Raw genomic sequence first — 20,461 nt, forward strand, 5'->3', positions numbered from 1 at the left:
AATCCCTTTCTCGTCCTCGGCAACCCGGAAATAAAATCCATAGAGATGAAATCCCACTTCCATTCAGCTATGGGCATGGGCAACAACCCAGGAGGTCGGCGATGCTCTGCCTTGACCTGCTGGCACGTGAGACAACGAGAAACAAATTCAGCAATCCGGACCTTCATATTGTCCCACCAATAAGACCTCTTCATATCCCGATACATCTTCGTGCTACTGGATGCATCGCAAGCTTAGAACTATGGGCTAACTCGAGAACCTCACGTCTCAAGTCAGGGATGTCGGAAGACATAACCGGCCACGAAAACGTAGGCCCCCATCGGAACTAACACTCCAGTCGGAGTTCCCATCTGTACCAACCCGCCGCCTCATCTTCACCAAAAGCTCATCATCTCCCCCTGAGCTGCAACGATCCTCTCGTCGATAACGGGCTGTACACGAATGTGTGCGATAACCTCATACGGCTCAACCACCGTAAGCTTCTGCTCAAAATCGCGCACGAACTCCAACATCTCCCACTCTGCTATCATCAGCGGAGCCGCAAACTCCAAAGCCTTCTTGCGACTCAACGCATCTGCCACAAGGTTCGCCTTACCAGGATGGTAAGAAACATCGAACTTGAAGTCCTTCAATGTTTCCATCCATCTGCGCTGCCTCATATTCAAATCACGCTGCGTGAAAATATACTTAAGGCTCTTGTGGTCGCAAAAGAGCTCGAACTCCTCACCATAGAGGTAATGTCTCCAAAGCTTTAATGCGAAGATGACAGCTGCCAATTCCAGGTCGTGCGTAGGGTAATTCTCTTCGTGTTTCCTCAACTGACGCGAAGCATAAGCAATCACCCTGTCCTTCTGCATAAGGACACAACCCAGGCCAACGCGAGAGGCGTCAGTATATATAATATACTTAACCCCTTGCTCTGGCAATACTAGCACAGGGGCGGACGTCAACTTGTCCTTCAGCTTCTGAAAAGCTAACTCCGCCTGCTCACTCCAAGCAAACTTCAAATCCTTCCGTGTCAGCTGCGACAACGGTCTGGCAATCTTTGAGAAGTCCTGAATAAAGCGTCGATAATATCCTGCAAGGCCAAGAAAACTCCTCACCTCAGTAACTGAACCAGGCTGCTTCCAGTCCTGCACTGCAGCTACCTTGGCAAGGTCGACGGCTATACCTTCCTTGGACACCACATGTCCCAGGAACTTGACTTCCTCTTTCCAGAAATCACACTTCTTGAACTGTGCGAAAAGCTGATGCTCCCTAAGAGTACCCAAAACCGCTCTTAAGTGCTCCTCGTGCTCTGCCCGGCTCGCCGAATAAATCAAGATGTCATCAATAAATACAATGACGAATCGAAACAGGAATGGCCGAAATACCCTGTTCATCAGATCCATGAACACGGCCGGTGCGTTTCGACCGAACGACATCACAAGGAACTCATAATGACCGGGCCGGTCCTAAAGCGGTCTTACGCCGTCTCCATCCTTGACGCGAATCGATGATACCACGATCGCAGATCAACCTTCGAGAAGTACCGTGCCCCCTTTAAGTGATCAAGCAGATCATCAATCCCGGCAAGGGGTACTTATTCTTCACGATTACCAGTTCAACTGCGATAATCAATACACAATCGCAAGGAACCATCCTTCTTCTTCACAAACAAAACAGGTGCTCCCCAAGGAGACACACTGGGCCGAATAAAACCCAATTCTAGCAAACCATCTATCTGCTTCCTCAACTCCTCCATTTCACTCGGAGGCATCCGATAGGTGGGTAAAGAAATGGGCGCCGCACCAGGCATAAGATCGATAGCAAAATCAATCTCACGCTGAGGAGGTAATCCAGGAATCGACTCAAACACATCTTCAAACTCCTGAACTACCGGCGTACTAACCAACGCCGACTCGGCCGAACTCTCCAACAGAGAAGAATAAAAATCAATACGAATAGGGTAACTGACCTGAACCGGGAAAGTAACAATCTCGCCCTCAGGTCCATGGATCGTCACTGATCTCGCTTCACAATCAATCTCAACTCGCATCCTCGTGAGCCAATCCATACCCATAATAACATCGTAGTGATAAAGCGGTGCGACTAGCAAATCAACACGGATCGATCCACTTCCCAGATCGACCAAACAATCCATACAACGCTTGCCCAAGGCAGAGGACATCCCCGTAGCGGTAGTAAGCGTCACTCCAGGTATAGGAACAGATCTCAAACCCAAACGCCTAACTGCCGCATAAGAAATAAGAGAAGTAGTGGACCCTGTATCCACTAGCACAGAAACGGGAATACCTTCTATATGCGCTGTCACCTCAAAGGACCTCGGCACCAAGTCAGACATAGGCGCTCCTGCTGAAAGCGCATGAACACGAGCCTGCTGCTGACGGCGGAGGAACCATGGGCCGCTGAGGTGGCCTGAAACCAGGAACTGCAGGTCTGAAGGATGGATGAGCTGGCGCTGATCGAAGAGGAGGAGGAGAAATAACCGGAGGCATCGGACGGCTAACCCTCTGCGGTGGAGTAAAACCACCTGCTCGCATACGGGAAAAGCAGAAACGGTCCAAGTGCCCAACCTTCCCACAATAAGAACATCTCAGATCAGCTCTCATCTGCTGAGCGGGCGGCGCTGAACGCCTAGGAGGAGAATCAACACGCGGCCTCTTGCCAAGGAAAGGTGCACCCTGGAAATCCGGTCTCGGCCTAGGAGGCATCGGTGCTCGCATGCGGGACGCTCTATCTCCGTCCTGCTCTGCTCGCAAGGACATGCTCACTAGCTCCGCATATGAAGAAATGCTGGCACAGCAAATCTTCGATCGGATCTCAGGTCGCAGCCCCTCAGAAAAACGCCGCATCCTCATCGGCTGATCACCCAGGATCAAAGGAACATACCGCCCCAACTCAGTAAACCGGTTCTCATACTCCGTAACCGACAACCCTCCCTGGCGGAGGCGAAGGAACTCACTCTCCTTCTCATGTCGGTACGTCACCGGGAAATACTTCTCGTGGAAGCGCGCCTCAAACGCCTGCCACGACCACACGAAGTCCTCCTCGACAGTGCGAAGCACACTGTCCCACCACAAACTGGCCTCCTTCTCAAACATGAAGGTGGCAAGCTCAACCTGCTCGACCTCAGAGCAGTGCAACGGCCTCAGCATCTTAGAGATGCGGTCAATCCAATACTCGGCCTCCTCGGGTCTATGAGAACCCGCAAAGGTAGGAGGTCGCAAGCGCTGAAATCGCTCGAATGTGCCGCTGTACACTGGCACTGGCACTCCCAGATGGAGGCATAGGTGAAACAGGTGGAGTCGCCCCTACTGACTGAGCAAAGATGCCAGCCATGGAGGAGAGGAACTCCTCTGCTGCTGCTAGTGGTGCTGCTCGGCTGCTGCTGCATCAACAACATCATCTGCTCAAACCTATCAACAGTGGAGGAGAAGAAGGTGCATGGCTCGGCTCGGGAACCGGCGTGACTGTAGGAGCCATAGGTGTCGACCCAACACCGGCCCGAGATGGACCAGCTGGGGTTCGTGCGGCTATCGCTCAAGGGAGGAACCCCAGCAAGCGACTCAATCAGAGAAAGACGGGCCGAAGTCTTCGAACCCTTAGGAGGCATCCCTACATTAAATCAAAGGATGCAACCTGTCAGATTCTAAGTCACATAATCCATCCACACAACAACAACACAGCACAACTCCAAAAACAAACCACATGCATTCCATTAACCAAAATCGTCGCAATACAAGTAGTGCAGCAATACATGAATCACGACTAGGAAAGCATGGAAACAACAACATCTAACACTTCAAACAACCACAACTACTACAACCACTAACAGCTACAACACTACAACAACACCAACTACAAGGCTACACACAAAAAGAAACACCAAACAAAGCAAAGACGGCCACGACGATGCTACTCGTCGGAGTCAGGAGACGGAGGCGGAGCACCCTTATCCTGCAAGCAACACAGGATAGACTTCAAAGTCCGGGACATCTTCTTGAACTTGTGCTTAACCAAGCCTCGAAGATCAACCATCTCCTGGCGTAAAGCAGCTTGCCCTTCTTCAAGCCGTGTAAGACGGGCATCTTTGGCAACTTGCTCTGCGCCCTGCTCTGGCACCACAGGAGGAGAGCGATCACTCGAATCCTGTGCCTCAATCTCTTCCTCGTCTTACTCTGCTTCTTCCTCAGACTCCGCACCACCTTCAGCATAACTCTCATCATCACCACTCTCAGACCCGGCCTCACCCTCAGAGGCAAGCCGACCAGAACCAACCTCCATCAGCTTAAGGGTCCTCAAGTTGATATAGCGAACAGGGACCGGCTTCTCAGCTCCAAGCCTATAGCCAAACTCATGTGCGATCTTGCAAATGAGGCGGCCAAAGGGAAGAGACTCGGTCCGTCTACTCGAACGAGCGATGAGAATAATCTGACGCAGGACGTACGTCGGCACACACAACTTCGCATCCTGCCCCACCTGATATAGAAAATCTACCATCAGGCGCGTACACTCGCTGCGGTTGCTCCACCTGGGATACACATTGAACGTAAAGATGTGGTGAAGCAAACGGAAGTCGTCCGTCATGAAAGAAGCCAGAAGACTCCTATTCGGTTGCCATTCGACCAGACGACCACACAAGGATCGGGTGCGACGATCCCTCTCGCGCACACTGTCCACATTCTTCTCGCTGGCATGCACTTCCCCAAGTGACACCTTCAAGAGTCGGGATATCAAAGCAACATTGACAATTCCAACTCGACCGCTACCACAGGGAATCTTGAACTGCAGAGGATCCAGTGAAGGCTCCAGAATGTTGGCATAGAAGGCCCGAACAGTGCTAGCATTCTCGCGATACTCGCCTTCGAACAAGGGACCCCAACCAGCCCCTTCTAGGCGCTCCAACAAGAAGAACTCACCAAAGAGCCGCGGATCAACATGAGCCTCAAAAAGGACTCTACGCCCCTCATAGACTCCATGCGACAATTTCGCCAACAAGGTCTTACTGACAGGAGCTCGAGGATCGAGGTCCCGCTTCGTTTGGAACTCGCGCGTGGCGGACGTGCTAGCGGCGGCACCTCTCGGCCTCCGTGCACGGGTTGGGCGGCTCGGCCCGGCTTCATCCACGGGCGCTCTCTTCTTCCCCATCAAGGAAAGAAGGGAAGAAATGGAAAAGATGGCCGTCACAATCTCAAAGAGGGCCATGAGAAATGAGAGAAAGAGAGAAATAGGAAGATGGTGAAGCTTCCACACAACTATGAGCCAAAAAGGGAATGAAAGGGCTCAAATGAGAGGGAAAGATGGAGAAATCAGCAATGGAATAGAAGATTTGAGAATGGGGTGATGGGTTTGCACGAAAATGGAAGGAAGATGAAGATTTGAGAGAGATTTGAGAGAGTTTGGAGAGGTTTTGGAAGAAAAGGAAAGCTTGGAGGTGGGTGTTGTGAAGGAAATAGATGAAAGGAAGGGTTTTAAAATGAAAACCGTGGAGGGGTGGGCCACATTGAGCCTAGGGACGATCGGCTCGCGTCGGCCCGGCCCGCCTGGCCCGGCGACCGGCGATCCCTCGCCGAACCGGCGATGGCATTGCCGGTCTCTGGACATATCGGCGATGCCTCGCCGATTTGGCGAGGTCCTCCTGGTCCTCCTTGGTCCAAATGATGTGGTCCCCCCCCCTGGGTCCCACAGAAAATGCCCCGATTGGCCCCTTGTGTAGTTTGAAGCCTATCGGGTCATTCTGACAGAAATCTGGTTCAACCGGCGATTTCTGGAAGGTTTAAAAATGAATAATGGGAAGATAGACCATCTACACTCATTATTAAAGGGTCTAGGAAAGGTTTCGGGTCGCTGTGTGTGATCAGGTAAGAGTACAGACTCGATCTCGGCAACGGTTTTCAAGAAACTTTCGCCGATAGAAACTACGGAGCACAAACACAAAGCGATGATAGACCCGCACCCAATTACACTATAGTGGCGACAACGTGCGGTGTGTGACCATAACCCAGGTCCGGTTTAATCCAGATCATGCTCTGATACCAACTTGTAACGCCCTGAAATTCGGGGGTCGAGCATAACTCAGCTCCCAAGTTCCAAAACATCACTTATGCAACATAATTAATGAATGATGTATGTTGACTGTATTAGCACATAAACATGGGATAGATTAAGCCAAAACGCAGATATGATTCAGGGGTAAGTGAATAAAGCAAGCGGAAGACTTATAGTAAAATATGTGTACAAGTGTAAGTCCCTGAATTACATATACAACTAGATCGTGTAAAAGTGTTATTTATCAAAATTATAAGTACAAGTTACATCATTTCGTTCCCAAAATAGTCATCCCATAGATCCCGCGCAGGCCGAGGCTCGCTAGAACCCGTCAGTGCATATAGGAGAAGGCGGCCTCGTCGTCATCCAGCTCCTGCTCTGCCTCGGGCGTCGCATCCACATCTGCAACATCGGGGCCTAAGACAGTCCGGTGGGTGTGTAACACCGCCGAAACGTGGGAGTGAGTGATCAACTCGGTGGAACAATAAGGCCTTTGGTTAACATGCTATCGATTCAATCAAACAAGAATGATAAAGCGGGACAATTAAATAAATCCTAAGTACTCTTATTAGTGCGGTATGAGTGCAATATGATGCGTGCCCTCACACGTACACCCTCAGCGTCTTCATCTTACGTTACGCATGACATCGCCTCAAAGTGCGCCACATCTACAAAGCACATGCAAATGCGGTGCATGGATATGATTACCAAGTTGTTATTAGTCCAATTCATACGCCAGATTGGGAAGCTAAGATACCTTCCTCATATCACCATCCAAACAGTGATCCATACTAGGGTCGTCAATCCTAGACATTGCATACGATCATATAGTTGAGGTCGTAGCAAAGGGCTCGTCACCAATCAATGCACGCCTTTCATGCCCTTACTACCACAGATCGGCTCGTCACCTCCTTGCGGTATCCGGTATGCTCGAGGTCACTACAAAGGGCTCGTCACCAATCAATGTAGGCCGGCAAAGACGAATATAGTGTCCCATACCACCATAATCGGCTCACGAGTTTAGTTGCTCAGGTCACTACGGGAGGCTCGTCACCCGGCGTAGGCCGACGGCTCGACCACGGTGTCCCATACCACCATGTCCGGCTCATGAGTCTTAGCGGATCGGTACCATGGTTATTAGGATTTCACTGGTAAGTTCGGTACCCTAGATTCAAGCAGTAGCGTCCATACATGGTTAACATACATCGGACAATCGGGTTAGTTGACGAACTCGACTAGCACGAGCGCACGTTGAATTGAGCGACATAGAGTGCGCAAACACTCCGCGTGGCCAAACCACTGACGCCAACTCTAAAACGACAAGCGTTCGTCTAATAAGTCTAACGTGGAGAAACCAATATCAACCACGACCATAGGGTCAATTACCGATTTCATGGAATAAGGCATAGTCACAAAAAACCTACACTACGAAAGATATTCATATGGAATGTAAAACAGTAATGGAACAACCACTCAAATCATGGTGCATCCACATCTGAAGAATATCAACTTAACATAAATGTAAGCATAGGAATGCTTGAATTTAAATAACTTGGAATGTAAATGCATAAGGAAATCATGCGCATCCATAGGAGTATTGAGAATCACTTCTCAACGCCTGCATTTAGTGTAATCAATTACACGTAGATCATTCATGCATTTCTACAAACACTTAGCATTCATGGAACAACATACATGACGCATGTTGAAATACGTGCACTTAGACAATTCCTTTTCCCAAGGAGTTGTCATACATGCATCTAGCATACATACATGACCAAAAATCATGGCAAACATAAGTGCGTATTTTATACGTATACGGTACTTTATAAATACACTTAGAACACACAAATCTCAATATAGCACATGCATATCAGGAAAGCAATGTAAACATAACATTTGACATGTGAAATCTCATCCATAACAAGAATAAATCACTAACTGGGATTGAAAGCCTTGAAAACCATAACCTATACACTTAAAGTCCGCACCTTAAGCAAAGAAAGAACCGCCGAACTGATTTAGACGAGTTGTCTTCGTCAACGGCGCAAGAATACCCTAAAATAAGGATAGAAATGAGATACAACAACACCAAGTCTAGTCTAAGCTCTAACACAGGTTAGGGTTAGGTTAACTTACCCCAAAAGAAGTCAAAATCGCCAAAGGAACGATTCAAAGTGAAGGTTTAAAGGTGAAGAAGAACAAGGAAGAATCAAGGTGATTCACCAACCAATCTCTCTCACTAACTCTCTCTTTTCCACTCTCTTTCCAAGCTAGGGTTAGAGAAAATTCGTATGGAAATGAGAGCTAGGGTTTAAGGACTATATATAGGCCTTAAAATGATGGAAATAACCCGGGTCAAGGTATACTTAGGTTATAACCAAAGTACGCCTTTCTCGATCCAACGAAGCACTTGGTGGGCCTATAACCACGAAAGGTCGGACTTAAGCTCCCGACCATGGATCTAGGTCAGCTGAGTTTTCGTATTGATCGCTTTAGATCAACCGTGGCGGACCACACTCAATTCAACGGTCACGGAAACTCGATCGAGTCCACAAGCACTAGGATATGCATGGGCCAACCATCCTATCAGAGGGTGAAATTGGGTCGAAATCCAACGGTCAGAATGCTTAAAATCGTCGCGCAAGCGACACGACTCAGATTTCATAAAAAGCTTATTAAATTCCAACCGTTCTCACACTCTTCACTCCGAACTCAACCAAATCGACCCAGAACATCAGATCGACTTGATTTTCGAGGTGAAAACCAAGCCCAACTCAGTGACCGCAACAGCCTAAGATCATCGCCATCGGACTTTCGACGCGCGGTCTAGGTCCGATCCAGATCTTCCAAAAATTCCCCAGAACAACTGGATTTAGCGATGGATCCCAGATTTCAGAGTAACGTAGCGCTCACTAATCTACACGTTTAGAGCCATGCAGATACAATTTAAAGTGATTGATGCGAATTTCACAAGCAATCAAGTAAAGCGCTAATTACCCCAAAAACAACTACTTAAGGAAAGATTAGCACAAAAATTCCAAGGTCGTTACATCAGACTTCTTAGAATTCGTTTACCAATACCCTTAAACTTGGAGGAATGTTTGAGGGCTCTGATTCCTTGTCCTTCACCACTACGGCATATACCTCACTAGTTTCCTTCGATTCCTCCATCAAATCCTGAATGGTTAAGGAGGGAAGTCTCATCCACTTTAGAAGCTTCAGTGTGCTTCTTTGGTGCCATTAGGGCAAGGATTATCTTTCGACTATCCTTGATGAAAACGTAAACATTGTCTCGTCCTCAGTGGATGGCATCACGGTCCGACTACCATAGTCGCCCGAGTAACATATGACATACTTCCATGTTGACCACCTCACAAAGTATTTGATCCTTATAAGTTTTGCCAATTGAAAACAAGATCATGCATTGTTCAGTTACCTTGGTCTTGTTCACATTTTTTATCCAACCAATTGAGTACGAGGAATGATGTTTTGTTGTTGGTAGATGCGACTTCTCCACCATTACTCTTGAGGAGATGTTCGCGCTACTGCTAATGTATATGATTACATAACAGACTTTGTCGTTGACGGTGCACCACATACGGAATATATTGTGCCACTATGGATGTAATTCCTTCCATGGGGTGTACAGTAATCGCCTCACAACTAGAAATTCGCCATGATCATTGCCCATCCATTCATCACCATCTACCCCTTTCTCAGTGGCTTGTTCATGTTCATCAAAGCCAGAGTCTTCTTCTGCGGCTTTACCTTCAGTACCCCCTTATTTATGGTCAAGTATGCTGTGAGTCATTAAGGACAAGTATTTGATAAGTGGCTTGGTTGGCCACAATGGTAACAATTATTTGACCTTAGCCGAACGTAAGGATTTGGAATCCTACTCGGACCCGCTGTTGTGGGTTCTACACATTGAGGTGTAGATGAGCCGTTCCCTGTATCATGGTTTGCGGTTGTAGGAGGTTGATGACGTTCTCCTACTGATTCTTTTCCTCGTTCCACCACTGGATCCGGCGTGGGACCCGTCATGAGGGCTCGAGTTGAAGGATAAGGCCGAACAGGAACTCTTACAAGTTATGTTTCTACCCTACCTGCCAATTCAACCGCTTCATATATTGCATCTAAACTTTGTCCTAAATCATCGATCGTAACCTACCTATAAATCATGCTACCTTCTATGATTAGGTTTCTGACAGATCGTTTAGTGTTGCCAACCGCTAGAATTCTTTGATGTGGTTGGTGACAGTTCGATTCCCCTGTCGACAGTTTTGGTATTGATGGAACAATACCTGCTCATAATAATTATAAAGGAATCATGATCGAAGAAGGTATCTCATCCATGGCTATGATAAGATGGGCGCCTTATTCTGTAGGGCTCGTAAGAGTTGTAATTGTTCCTACCATGCAGAAGCACTATATTTTAATTAAATGCTACTAATTTCACATTTTTATGCTCTGACACGTTCATATAATCAAAATATCTTTTTACTTCGGTTAGCCAGTCGAGGAAATCTTTTATGCATAATAAACCGTTAAAACGAAAGTTTGACTTTACCTCGATACTCTCTTTTAACATGATCTAGATGATCGCCTCCATGGACTGGTCGTCAGGTAAAGCCTTCATTAAGTTCGGCATCACTAGAGCTCGAATCATCTGATATATCCCTACGATTTACCACTGGTAATGCTCTACGAAAATCGGGGTTGTGTCGCACAGCAACCACAGGTGGTCGAGGGTTGTCTGCAGCCCATCGCTAGAGCTCGAATCACCTAGGGCTCGGGCTGGAAGTAACGCATCTGTAAGATGGTCGAGGGTTGTCTGCAGCCCATGTATGGTCAACTGACTCTCCCGGTGGAAAGCTTTCATTCATTCTAAAAGATAATGAATCATTGGATCACCGTCCACAGGATTTTGGTTCGTACCTTCGTTGTTTGTCATCGGCCCGAGGAAAATCCTTGCTTTGATACCAATTAACGCACGGATGAATGTGATGAGGTCGAGCACCGTCATCCTCAAGGATAACTACTTTCAATTCATGGAGCTTCTCTAGACTCCTCATGAAGACTTCTTAAATCCACGAGGATAAAGCAAGAAAAATAGAAATAAATTCTATAAAATTCGTAATTTGATTGATGAATGAAATAAATGAGTTCACAACCCTTTAAATAGGGATACTAAGCCATGGGAGAAGTTTCGAAATCAAACTACAACTAAAACTCCTAGCAATCACAACTTACTATAAATAATAAAGTTACTATTTATAGACAGTCATGAGGTCTAGTAGTGCGCATGGTTTTCGGCCAAATATAGTAAGTGTCCTATTTGGCTGAACGATGATGTTCTCCTAATTATTCTAAGCACTTTTCATGTTGGGCGCAACTCCTAAAGCCCAACGAATGAAGAGTTATACTCAAACTAAAACTTACTATAAATAGTAAAAATGAAAATAAAATGGGATTTTGACCGTCGATCTGATGGTATTTCGCAAATTTGGCATGGGCAATAAAATCATATATGGTACATCGAATAACTCATTCCAGATTGCGAGATGCGCCCAATTTAAGGTCTGATAGTCCAAATCACTTCTGTCATCGACCGGGACTTTTCTGATCCATCTTGGCCGTGAAACTGTCCAAGATACACTCTACATTAAATTTGGTGTCACAATTTTAACAATCTCCATCTTGATAGTAACATCACTTCCTTACCTTGCCAATATTCTTTTAAGCATCACCACTGCTAAAGCAACTTTTTCAGGCTATACAACAATTGCTTCAACCTGCAAACAAGATCCTCCATTCCCTGTACCTCGAACCCTTCTGGTTGCTTCATGTAAATTTTCTATTCTAATTATCTATATAAAAATATAATTTTAACTTCTAACTATTCCAATTTCATATTGTATTGGACAACTAGAGCTAATACAAATCTGATAGATGCCTGCTTTGTAAAGGCCAAGCTATATGTCCTAGAGCGGGGGTGAATAAGACTATGCCAAATTTTAAGCTTTAACAACGGAATAAAAGAATATGATAGCCAAATATAAGAGATCAATTCATAATGCTGAAATGAAAAGCAGCCTCAATAATCAAGTATTGAGAGGTTAATACAAATGTTGTTCTAAAGACAATCTTTCACCATAAAAACCAAGGGTTTATGGCATGACAACCTTATTTCTAGAAAGTTCTTTGTGTCAAAAATTCAAACTGAAGAGGAGTACACTAGAATGATAAAAGATAGAAAAAATAAATCACACATCCATAAAACACAAAGAGTTGTAGTGGTTCGTCTGTGTGTTCACCAACTGTTAGACAACAGCCACATAGCTTGTTACTCCACTCCTAATATCCTCATACAGTGGATATTAGCATTCACTATGAAAATAGGTTTCTCAGGTTTACCTAAAACCTTCACAATTGTGTCTTTCAAATGGGCTTACACAATTCAAAAACCATACTTCTGAGTTTTCTGGCTCTCCTCAGATAACCAACACAATGAGATTTTTCTGGCTTAATCTCAAAAGAAACCAAAATAAAGGAAATTTACACAAATGTAAAATACCTAGATTTCTCCTTTTGTAGCAGTCCGGAAGAACCAAATCGGAGTAGAAATTCGAATGTAGAAGTTCAATGTCCAATACTCACTTTAAAATGGTTCTAAGTTCTAATTGATTTTAAATTAAACCAGTTGGGCTAGCTCTATTTGATTTTGATTCTAAGAAGAAGGAATATCACAATTCCTCTTTTTAATTCAGATTGGAATATAGAAACAAAATCAAAACTATAAAGCTAACAAAAGAGAATATTAAATATGCACAAAGTAGCTTAAAATGAATACAAACTTATCTCAAATTGATGCCTTGATTTTACTTGAATTGAGTTATGAAACTCTAAAATTCGTGCTTTAATTATAATAGCAAAAATCACTCCTTCGACTGGTCCTGTGGACACTACGACTGGTCGTAGGACCAATAACATTTTGAAATTTTGAGCGCGATCGGTTCAGACTATTCCACGACTGGTCGAAGGCAGTCTACGACCGATCATGATCCCTCCACGACTGGTCGTAACCACCCAACGACTGGTCGTGAGGCACCAGATTTAGTTGCTATAATTTGAGTCGTAGATACAGGACTAATCGTAGGATGAGTCGGCACTGTTCACACGACTGGTCGAACAGAGTCCAGGATTGGTCGTGGACGAACAGAAAATTCTGAAAAATTGCAATAACCTTAGGACTGGTCATGAAATTTCTTGGACTGGTCGAGACAGTGCTAGGACTAGTCAAACAAGGTTCAGGACTAGTCTTAGAACAGCCCAAATACATGTAAAGTAATTCAATTTGAATTATGTATACAAAATGACCTACCCTAAGGTCAATCTAAGGTTAATCATACCTTGAAAGTGAGATATGAACATCGAGACTCCATTTTCTTCATATGATAGTTGACCTTTGAAGATTGTGAAGCTTGAGATCTCTTTACATGATGTAGCATAGAACTTGAGATCTTCTAGAGCTTGAATTACACTTCATCTTAAGTTATACACAAACTTGAGTCTTGAACAAGATCACTTTTTTTCGTTATAGCTTCAACTTGCATTTCTTGAAATGAATTGAAGTAGATCTTCGTTCTTGACTCGATGCAAAGTTTTTTAAAAGAGACGATGCAATGTCTTGAACATATATAACAATGAGCTACACAAGATATAGATTGAGGTTTTGGCACCACAAAATTTGACAACCAAAAGATCATAAAACCATAGCACTTTCATGCTTTACCACTGGTGTGAAAATCTCATTGAAGTCGACACCTTCCTTCTAAGCATATCATTTCGCTACCAATTTAGCCTTGTACCTAACCCATTTCTTCTTAAACATTTACTTGCACCCAATCGCCTTCCTCTCAACAGGAAACTTAACCAGCTCACAAGTTTGATTTTTATACAGAGAATCCATCTTTTCATGCATAACTAGCATCCACTTTTTTACATCTTGATCTTTTAAAGTTTCCTGAAAAGTAAATAGATCATCCATTATCTGTAATGAGCGCAAATGCAACATTAGAGTCATCCTTATATCTCAACGGTAATTTGAGATCCCTCGGTGGATCTATCCTGATAAGTGGCTGCTCCACCTCTTCCTATGCCTTAACCTTTGGCTCAGGTTCTCCAAATGTCTCACCCTTGTCTAATTCTACATCAACAGCTAACTTTTCTGTTTTCTTTTACTTATCTTTCCAAAGTAATGAACCCTAATCAAATTTAAAGTCTCGGCCAATAATAATCTTTCACAAAGCATACTCTAACAACCAGTACCCTTTCACACCACCATCATATCCAACAAAGGTGTACTTTTTTGTTCTTTGTCTAACATATCTCTTTTAACAGATGGTATATGAGAATAAGCATCACAACAAAAAATTCTCAAACCTGAGTAATTAATTACCTGACTACTCTATACTTCCTTAGAAATTTTACAATCAATAATTATAGGGGGAGACCTATTCATCAGATAACAAGCTGTAAAAATAGTTTCAGCCTAAAGCTTTTTGCCCGACCCAGAATTGTTCAACATACTCAAAGCCTTTTCCAAAAGAATCCGCTTCATACATTTTGCCACACCATTATGCTTTGGCGTATGCCTCACTATATTGTACCAGACTATTTCCTCATTATTTGTCATCAGAACAATCACTTTCTATCCTGTTTGTTTTTCAATCATCGCTTTCTATATCTTGAAAGTTATAAATATATCGAATTTATATTTCAAAATATAAACTGAAACCTTCCTAGAGAAGTCGTCTATAAATGTGACAAAGTAAGATGATCCTCCTCTAGAAATAATGGGTAACGGTTCTCACACATCAGAATGCATGTAATTAAGTTGTCCTTTGTTAACATGTTTCTTAATTTTTAAACACAACTTTAACTATTTTTCATATATGCAATGCTTATATACATCCAAATCAAAGCTTTTTAAATCAGGAATTAACTACTTTAATACAACTTTTTCTGAAAGCTACATTTTCAAGAGTAAAATGTTAAAAATACTTCTCTAAGGGTCCATTAACACTTAGTGGTCGTTTAACATCATGGATTTAGGGGGATTTCAAACCCCTTGGTTGTTTGGCACCATAAAGTAACATGGGGTTTCAAATCCCCTCAAAGAGGGGGTATGAAATATATGGTGAGAGCTTGGATTACATCTAAAATCCTTGAAAGAATATGTAACATGTGTGTCACTAGACTATTAAACTATTGGGCACATGACCCACTAATGATATCTTAAAACAACTACATTATCAATTGCATCACTATAATTACTTTAATATGATGATCAGCGTCGTCCAAACATTATCCGTTTAAATCAAATGGTTAAAAATCATTGGTTAGTTACTCGGACATGATCTTGTGCTTGTGGCCCATCCGAGACTTGGAATTTCATCATTTTTGGGCAAAGTATACATTTGGGCTTATTACAACTATTGTGTCAAACATTACATATGTTCACTAATTAGAGAAATTAAGTTGATTTACTAATTAAATTCAAACCCTTGTAAATGTACCATGCATAGCTATTAAAGTTGATTATCAATCTAGGGCACTAAACATAATAGGAGGGTTTCAAATCCAGGGGTTCCAAATCCATGTTCCCAAACAGGCTCTTAAGCCTTGTTAGCGTGTGAAACATGGATAACATGGACTCATAAAAGTGAACAGACATACTATGATTTTGATATCATAATTTTATCCAAGCCCCAGGGTCCCAGGGCAATGGATTCCTCATCATAAATGGTATTAAGTCTAATGCTGATTAAGCGGTCCAACACCCACAATTCAGATTCTGCTTCACTAAAGTTATTAGGCATGATTACAATTAAATGTGGAAACAGTCCAGCATCTAACTGGTTGCACCACAGGTTATGGTTTTCCACCCAGCGTACAACTTCCAATTTAATGAGTGCATGCAACATTCACCGCGTCTAAAAGATTGTCCCATGATTAAGATTACCTTGTCCAAAAATCATCCGTATCCACTTGTTAAGTGGGCTACTGTATTTTGATATTTATCAATGCTAAACATTTTTTTTCCATGGTATGGCTCACCTGATGGCTAGACAGGGCTGATTTTTTCACGAGTTGATCCTCATAGTGGGGCAAGCCTAATAGACGGTCGGATGTCACATGGAGTTAAAAGGTTGGAAGTTGTATGCTTGGTAGACAATAACCTGCATTCCAATAGTCGTAGTCGGGTCCTCTTTACAAAACTTTCATGATTGCACTTGTGCTGAAAAAAATCAGCACTTTAGTAGCAGTGCGAATCCGATGTGGAGGGAAGTAGCTATCAGAATCAGGATTAGGCTTAAATTGGATTTCGTAATATGCTCTCCAAATAAACCTTAGCGAGAGAGAGAGAGAGAGAGAGAGAGAGGAAAAAAAGTCCAATCAACCCAAACGAACCCGACCTAGTGCATCTCAACTGAGCCAAACTAAGGAGGACAGTTGGGGATTTTACTGTTCCTTCTTTTAAGGACAGAGAGGAAGATGACAACAAACAAAAGGCCTGGACCATTTCTGTTTTGTCGATGTACGTGCATGGCCCACTCAAGCTGGCTTCACCCAAGATATGTCGACGATGATTAGTGAACTCGAGGGAACCCACTTCTTTTATTTTGCAATTGAGATTTCATAGGCAAGTGAGCTGACACATGTGTACTGATCCAAGCCGTTCATCAGATGGGCCCTGGTTTGCAGATCTTTTTTCTGAAAACTCGAGATAGTCTGATCATCAGATGGCGCACAGATACATAAAATTGATGGATGGTTATGAGAACTCAAGTAACGGTCGAAATTCGGCGCTTATGTTAGGCCCATTTGAGAGTTGGATCAGCGTGGAATTGGAGACGAGGTGTGTACTGGGCAGGGTCGACCGGAAGAGTAGTTTGGATCTTGCACGTGCGAACGCGGCAAGTGTGCAAAAGGAGTACGGTAAAATATTCCTTACTTTATTATGTCCTTGACTTATTTTTACCCACAGTAATCACAAAACGTAAGGTAATCTGAAGGGCATCTGGATAGCTTACTCCGCAGGACCTGACTTAACTGAGAGTCGCTTCTCCAGCCATAAAATGATGGGAATCAGGCGTGTTTCATATGAACCTAACTGCATACTGCTGCATGCGGTTAATTCCAGATACCGGGAGTAGTAGGCTGCAGAAGTTTTAGTAATACAGTGGACTACTGAATCCAACTTCTATTGAAATCAAGAAATTTAGGACTGTGGACCCCACCTTTTATCCAGCTGTTTTTATGAAACACTGCAAACTTTGTTTTGCAACTTAGACCTGCACGTGCGGAGACCGAAATTTAAGACGAAAATGCCCCTCCTTTCACGGAAACGGATTGGGTACTCCGCCTCCCATCAGCCAATGGCGTATGGTCGGTGGTCCGTAGGCCCCACCATGATGTATGCTTTTTCATCCATGCCGTCCATATATTTTTCCATATCATTTTATGGCATGAGACCAAAAATGAGGTATATCCACATCTCAAATGTACCACATTACAGGAAACAGTGTTGAATGAGCGTCGACCATTAAAAACTTTTAGGGGGCCCACTATGATGTTTGTGAGAAATCCTCCCCGTCTAAGTTCATTCATAGGGTCACAAAGACCTGGATGAAGAGGAAAAACAAATTTCAAAATGATCCAAAACGTCTGTAACCCCTAAAAGGGTTTCAATGATAGACGTTCAATTCCCCCACTGCCTTTTACAGTGTGGTCCACTTGATAGTTAGATCTATCTTATTTTTCGTCTCAAGCCTTAATATGATCTCACCATATAGATGGACGGTTTGGATATAATACAGACCTCATTATGGGACCCACAAAAGCAACACAACAAAAAAAATAAATAAATAAATAAATAACACAGACGGTCGCGGTGCTGCTGCCCGCGGCAGTCTGCTACGGTAATGGCTATGGTTATAATCCGTAGCTATAGTGTATCAAAAATTAAAGAATTTTTTAGGCTAACTCGCTGGACAGTTCCGGACGTTTTCGATAATATCGAAAGACCTTCGATACATATCGATGGTATTTTTACCTATAGCTACGGATTATAACCGTAGCTATGACTGTAGTTTGTGCCAGTCTATACAATTTATTTTTTTATCTTATTTTTTTATTTTTTTTTACATGGAGAACTTTATTCTACCTACAATATTCTCTAATACATATTTATATAAATATGTATATATAAGCATATAAAAAAAATTCTCTCTTTTTTTTCATTTCTTTCTTTATTCATTTAACAAGAATATCTTCTAAACCAAAATTAGTTACTTAACGTACCCTATATGATTTTGGGGTAGGAGAAGCTACTTTAGCCAACCAACCTGGTTATTTTTCAAGATTCCATTAGGTCGATGGTCGAAAATCCATTTCATTCACTTCGCGATCAATTTCATTCATTTCATTTACTTCGCGATCAATTCCATGCATTTCACAATCAATATCAGCAATTCCCCTTCACTTCACGGTCAATTCCATGCATTTCACGGTCAATTCCCTTCACTTCACGGTCAATTTCGTGCATTTCATGGTCAATTCCCTTCATTTCACTGTCAAACAGAAATTAAGTGGGGCAAACATGAAATTCAGCGGGTCAAACTAGAAATTGAGCGGGGCAAACATGAAATTGAGCGGGGCAAACTAGAAATTGAGTAGGGAAAACATGAATTTGAGCGGGGCAAACTGAAAATTTAGCGGAACAAACTACAAATTGAGCGAGGCAAACATGAAATTGAGCGGGGCAAACTAAAAATTGAGCAGGGCAAAAATGAAATTGAGCGGGGCATGCTTCAAATTGATGGCTCATGTTTGCCCCGCTAAAATGAAATTGATGGCTCATTTTAAGGCATGCTTCAAAAAATAAAGTAGATCTAGGCCCAAATTATGGAGCTGGAAGTGGGTGTGACAACCTGTGCTGAGGTCGAGACCTTACAGATGGCCCTGAGGGTCTCCCTCTCCTCTTTGTTAATTCAAGTTTCTTTATTATTACTTTGATTTCTTATAGCTCCATGCTATTTCACTTTTTTCCTTCAATTTGAACACTAAAAGGCAACAATTTGTTTGTCTCACATCTGATAACTTTTCAATGTAAGATGGATGTTTAGTTCATAAAATTAGTTCTTCCATTGACTATCGAAAAATGATGTCTGTAAAGTTTCTATTCCCTCACTTATAGGTCAATTAAACATTCATTCCTTGCTAATAATGGCAGTTTGCCCCGCTGAATGCAAACGATTGCACAAGCAGAGAGAATGCAAACGATTTGCTACATCTTGTCCTATAAGTGAAAAGCCACCCAATTTTCAAGAGTATATTAGGTGCACCCTAGCCTCACCCAGAGTGATGCAGCCCTTACCATGAGGCATTTTTACAAACACTTGAACTGCAACTTCAAAAACCCACTGTTTTACAAATAAATACAATGGTTTTACAGGTGTTTTATCAAACACCTTCTAAGTAACATAAAAACTAAAAAAAAAAAGAAGAGAAAAAAGGTATTTGTTTAATGTACATGTTTGCCCCGCTAAATTTTCGATTTGCCCCACTGAATTTCTAGTTTGCCCTGCTCAATTTCATGTTCGCCCCGCTCAATTTCTCGTTGGCCCCTCTCAATTTCATGTTTGCCCCGCTCAATTTCATGTTTGCCCCGCTCAATTTTCGGTTTGCCCTGCTTAATTTTAAGTTTGCCCGGCTGAATTTATAGTTTGCCCCGCTCAATTTCATGTTTACCCCGCTCAATTTCATGTTTGTCCTGCTGAATTTCATGTTTGCCTTGCTCAATTTCTAGTCTGCCCCGCTCAGTTTCATGTTTGCCTCGCTCAATTTCTCATTAGCCTCGCTCAATTTCTAGTTTGCCCCGCTCAATTTCTTGTTTGCCCCACTCAATTTCATGTTGATTGACATAACGATGGAGGGTGTAAACACAAAGCTAGACATATGAATAGATGCTTTAGAATCTAAAGGATTTAAAATTAGTTAGACTAAAATAGAGTATATGGAGTGCAATTTTAGTAATAATAAGAGTGAGAATGAGGAATTAGTAAAGATTGCTTACTTGGATTGACAATTCATGAGAGTGGATAGATAAAGAAGGATGTTGCCCATAGAATTCGGGCGAGGTGGAAGAAATGGAGATGTGCCTTTGGAGTTTTATGTGATCGTCGTGTACTCACTTAACTTGCCCTGATCCCATTGACTAAGGATCGAGGCAAGCAAGAGCCCTATAGTAAGGGGATAGATTGAAGAGCCACATAATCCCCCCTCCCCTCTTTCCTTACCATCATCGTCAAATGAAAGTAGAGTTGTGGCTACTCTCTAC

This window comes from Magnolia sinica, chromosome 8 (assembly GCF_029962835.1).
Source record: "Magnolia sinica isolate HGM2019 chromosome 8, MsV1, whole genome shotgun sequence".
Classification (NCBI taxonomy): domain Eukaryota; kingdom Viridiplantae; phylum Streptophyta; class Magnoliopsida; order Magnoliales; family Magnoliaceae; genus Magnolia; species Magnolia sinica.